Source organism: Meleagris gallopavo, chromosome 14 (genome assembly GCF_000146605.3).
Source record: "Meleagris gallopavo isolate NT-WF06-2002-E0010 breed Aviagen turkey brand Nicholas breeding stock chromosome 14, Turkey_5.1, whole genome shotgun sequence".
NCBI lineage: Eukaryota > Metazoa > Chordata > Aves > Galliformes > Phasianidae > Meleagris > Meleagris gallopavo.
The window spans coordinates 5853992-5859909 of NC_015024.2; positions in this window are offsets into that span (position 1 = coordinate 5853992).

Below are 5918 nucleotides of genomic sequence, written 5' to 3' on the forward strand. Positions count from 1 at the left end.
AAAAAAGCAAAGTTTCCTCTGTGTTTCAACCATAGGAAGATAATTCATTGTCTTGGAAATTAACAGCAGAAAGATTTATGGTTAAGTGGATTATACTCATAAGCTGGGTAGCCCTAAAGAAACTATTCTTAGAGCAGAGAGGCAATGCTGTTTTCTACGTATTGCTATGGGTGCACCACAATGCTAACCTGCAACATTCTAGCTATTTCAGCTCTGGTCTTCTGAGCAAAAACATTCAGTTGAGTAGGTGTGTGCCAAATTACGTGGTGGTTTTGTAGCATATGGACAAATGTGTTTTGCTTTGGGACCACCAAACTCATTTTCACTTGTGACTTGAACTAGGTTTGAACCCAGGCCTCCAGAAGGAATGAAGGAATATGTTAACCTCTCAGTCCCCACTGTATTTAATCTCATAGCTGATGTGCTCATAAACATACAGATATCTTACGCCTGCCTCGAGCTATAATGTGTTCCAGATAATAATTTTATGTTAAATATCTATGTAAAATTATACTAATATTACTTATTGTAATACAAACTAAGGTAATGAGATGTCAGTTTAACATTTGTTTCTGAAATTTTCATTTCTCATGAAATCTGCAGGTATGTTTTGTTGTCAAGCAATAAGTTGAGAAAATTCTACACATAGAAATGCTAAATTTGTACCTTTGACATCCACTAATGAAGCTACTGCTATGTGTTAACACATCCTACAATGTGTTTGGTAAATAAATGTTTGGTCCAGCAGGCAGAATTCCATTTTCCACCATACTCTGCATTTCATTTCTCCTACAACAAGGAGAATGTGGAATAAAACTAGCCTGAAACAGTAATTATTGGAACCAAGTACATCTGGTACAGAAAAGAAGTGTGGAATTCTTTCATCTTTGCAGCGCATGATAAATTATGCACACAAATCCATTTACCGTGGATAAATAACTTTTAAGAAAGAAACAGTGCATTTTATAGTAAAGCACTGAATATGATGTTTAAAAGAATTTTAGAAAAAGAAATCTGAATTGACACATGAGGGTTAGGAAACTTTTAAAATGAACTGTAAACTAAACTCACATCATGACAAAAAGTCCAACTTTTATCTAATTTCTGCTGGATATGCAGCTGTGGTTTCTGAAAACTGTTTATTTTTGCAAAATAGATTATCAAGTGCTTTCTGCATCTTTGAGGTTCGGTCTTCCGCGAGTGTTAAATGCAATTCTGAGCAAACAAAGTTGAAGCAAAGGAAAGTTTCTTAAGGAGCTAATTTTACACTTTAAATCCCATTATTCTAGAGGTTTTTTTATGAATCATAGTGAAAAGTTAGCAACTGTATTTTATTGGAAATAAAAATAGAAAAAATTGGAATTATTTTTGTCATATGACTTTTTTTTCTAAGCAGCTCTGCTGCTTGAGGTAATGGAATGATAGAGACATTCTAAAATTATGATTTCCAAAATGCTTGCTATTGCATGGATTCATGTTTAACATGCAGCTTAGCTTGTATCTTATGTGATTCAGTATTCAGGAGTTACTTCTTTATTCCTTGGGATGCACCTATAGCTTGCAACCCAGAGGAAGTAATTGCTTCTGTCATTATACAGTGAGCTTAATGACCCAAAGCTGAAAGATGTTCATCTTCGAGGCATTAGGAAATAAATAATGCTGGAGGAAGTTGTTATTCAATGTTTTTGACAATGTTTTGCTTTTCCTTTAGATTATATATAGATAACTGTGCATCTGTCACCAGTGCAGGTGCCTTTCTCCAGAGGGATTAACACAGCCGTTCAGCTGCTGTTAGCAAATTTTGGACTTCTCTGAGGAGATGCTAACAAATATAGCAGAAGTAGGAGTGATCTGCTGAGTATGAAGACTTGAAGTTTTGAGAAAGGTGCTCACAGCTTAGCTGAGGGATGGAAAAGCTGGCCTGCAATTTGTGTTTTGGGTGTTTTGATTTATAAATGGAGCCAAATCCTGAGGGGAGTTGTTGGGTTATGCACACTGGATATGTCAGTGGGCTTTTCTATTTATTATCATTATCTTACTCATCTCTTATGCCAAATTTGGCGAGGAAAGATATATTAAAAATATTCCCTTCGCTGTTCCCCCTTCTAGTATGAAAGTGGCACAACCCACCCTGGGTTCACTAGCAGCACTGGGGGCAGCTTGTGTTCCTCCACAGAAGAGATGTGTCCCAATGCCTTTCTCCATCCTCCAGGTTACTGTCTGTGCTAGGGATGCTGGCCGTGTCCCTGGTGGTTATTCTGTGAAAAGCTGTCCAAGGAAGTGAATGAGTTTTGAACCTGGGGATGTGCATTTGGCTGTGTGCCTAGTTGGCCTGCATCATACGTGTGGTGGTTAGATGACCTTGAGAGAGGAAAAGCAACAAGTGCACTATTTGATGGGGCAGTGACTGTTTGGTAGGCTGGCTGTGGGCAAAGCAGGGTGGGCAGCACCTGAAGGGTGGGCTCTCACCAAAGCTCTGGATGCTGATTCTGCACACAGCTGGGATAAGGCACAGAACCAAAGGTGGTTGATGTCTGGTAGTGAGAGTGAAGGGAGGTGTATTTAATCCTGTAGCAGCTGTGCTCAAATGCTCCTGTGTCAGCATGCTGCCTGAAAGCCCTCCTTGACTATTAAATCAAGTCTGACAGACAATAGCATCTCTTTTCAGCCCCCATCAATTATACTCGCAGGTTCTTTCACCTATCAGTCAAGCTCGTGTTTTCCCTCTATCCTTTCCATTAACCACTCAACCTTGTGTGTAGTTCTGATTCCCCACTGATCTTCTGTGTGGCATCACCTACCCAGGACCTGCATGTGCTGATCTGCCTGCTGCCACTCTATCAGGCTGTGCCATTTGCTGCCAGCACATTTAGCATCCAGCTCCCCAACTTTCAGCAGTAATAAGAAATTCTGTTCAAGTCTCCCATGACACTGATCCTAAAATATGCACTGTGGTATCACTGACACAGTTGCAGTACTGCACTTTGAGCCCCTGATGCAGTGCAGTGTCAAACTGCAAAGCAGTCTTGGTGAGAATTGCCTGAACATAACTACACCAATAAAGCTGTATACAAAAAGAGCAAAATCTGTAATCTTCAGATCATCTTCACAGGAAGCCTACTTTACATTCTTTTTGACCAGACCAGCATAAAACACTGGAGTGAAAGAGGCTTTTTTGGATTATCTGGTATTTGAATCACATTGTCCTGGTGTCTGTGGGTTTCACTTGTGCTCTTCTCATGCCTTTTCCTCCTCCACCATTGCTTAATGTGAGTACATGAGTAAGGGCAAAACAGCCCTTTTGCTGCCAGCCATCAGCCCACTGCATAAAACTCTTCCCAGAGGAGTGATGAAAGGCAGTGCCGGCACCTGATGATGGCACACTGTTCCTGCTAAAAATGTTAAGTACCTATCTGTAGGTATTGTGGAATGCAGTGATGTAGCCATAACCCATACCTCATTTATTTTCAACTGAAGTATGAAATACAAGCCTGTCTACCTTGCCAGTTGCTTGGTAATCACACGCATGTAGATATTGCTTGGGAGGTTGATTTGCAGCTGGACACTGCCCAATCAAGTTTGTATACACAGCACATGTATTTTAAATGATAATAGGAATAATAATGGAAACAGATGTGTAGAACTCAAAAGCAACATTTATAATTAGTGGCTGACATGTTGTTTATTAATGCTACTTTGTTGTACACCATGGAACTTGCTCATGAGTTAAGCAGTTAGGTGCATGTGTCTTTGTATAGGCTTGTGCCTGTAAACTGACCCAAATAATATATCCCTTAATTACAGATTTAATTTTGTAGTTTTCATTTACCTGAGAAATGTAACAACCATAACTAAAGACTCATTATACGTTTTGCCTGGAAATCTGAAAATCAAATAAACTATGTATTAAGGAAAGGTATTATTTTATTATTAGTATTACACCCAGGAAACCTGAAAATTCGAACAACATTTTGTTGTTGCACGTGGGAAACTTAACACACAATCTAATAGAAAAATTGAAAGAAATCAGACAACGAAGTTAATTCCCAATATATCCATTTGGTGATTTCAGTGTGAGTTATGTTGTAGAAAGCTGCCTGCCATCCTGCAGGGCTGAGAGACCCAGAGCTTATGAGAAGAATCCTTGTGAAGGTAAAAGCATGCAGAGGTATTAATGCAAAGGAAGACATGACAATGCTATGTTGAAAGATGGCTGCAGCATTAATTTCTTGCTAGCAGAGTGATTTTGACACATAGTACAGCAAAAGCAGCTGAGCTCTGATTTGCTTTGTTTGTCTGACAGAGTTTATGTTAATTGCTTTTGGGCAAACAGTAACACCTATCACAGAATGAATGTGTTTGTCACTGGTCTGCTAACAAACAGAAATTCATGTGCAAACACAGGTGCAAAGTCCTAAATAGATTTCTTAGGATTATTTCTTTCATAAGGGTCATTATTCTTATAAAAGACAAATTATGTACATTCCTTTTTGTGCTAGTCACTAATAATTCTGAAAACATGTAATATATGTAGTTTAAAGGGCTGGTGATGTTTTCCTAGAAATAGTTGAGGAGAGCAGGTGTCTCTGCACATTTCAATAGATTTAAGTTTTAAATCTTGATTACTGCCTTATTTTAAGTTATATTCAAAGTAAGCATTCTATTGTGTTCATCTCAGAAGCAGGAAAATATATTGAATAGTTTAAAGCAATTGATAACCAGTGCTAAGTTAAGACATGTGGATAGTAAAGGAACAATGCTGCAATAAAAGCAGAAGGCATAAATTGGGATGTCTTTAAAAGCCTGTTTGTATTCCAAGTTGTTAATACTGAATCTAGTACTGCATTTACTAATTATTAATATCTCAATTAATTATATTAATGAATACACTTAAAAGTTGAGGCTGTAGTAGTAAAATGAATCTGCTCATTGAATGAAATTATTTCTGCATATTGGCAGTAGCTGTTGCGCCCTTGCTTGAATAATCACTCGCGCATGTTTGTCTGCTTTGTGCAAAAATGGCATCTTCATAACTGAGCTTTTCCAGAGAGCTTCAGTACAATGCTAAGAACAACAGTGCACTTAAAGGCAACTGAGATTCGTCTCCTTCACGTTTTTGCTCATTTAGCACATGGATGTACTAATATATGGACATAGAAACATCTGAGAATCACAAACCTAGCCTGTGAGTGAACAGATGAAAAGTACTTTTTCTCCTTTGAAATACCGAAAGACCATTTCTTTTTGCACACAAGTGTGGATCAACATGAGCATTTTGTTTTTATTTAATACAGAATTAGAAAAGAAACACAATATAATGTAATGCAACAGTCACACGTGTGCATCAAGTTTATTTTGTCATTATCTTATATGTTCTCATGTGGGTGTTACTGTACCCATCTGGCAGATTTCTAAGTGACCAGAGCTTTGTCTGTGAAGTCTTGTCTTGTAGAAGTTCTGGATTTGTATGCCAGCCATGTTTGTGTTAAGTTTGCAAAGAATGGCTAAGCAAACGATTTGCACAGCTTCCTTCATAGGACATCTTGCAGAGGAACTTTCAGAGTTGTGTTAAACGTTTTTTTTTCACCCATTGGTTTGATAATTAGTCTGTAACTAATAATTCTCTCAGATGAAAATTTATCAGATTCTATGGATGTGAATTTATGCCCATTGCGAAAGAGTAATTCGTTTGGATTTCCCTCATGACTGAAAATGAGGCCTTGATTACTCTTTTGGAAGTAACCTGGGAAGTGAAGGCTGCTCTAGTATTTACTGCAGTAATCAGCTGCACTAATAGCATAATGATAGCCTGCTGGTGGTGTTTTAGAAGGCTTTTCTTGACTTATGTCCGCCCAAATCTTTTCTCTCTGACAGTTGAATTCCAACAAGTCTTGCAAGTTACAAAATAAAAACCAAGC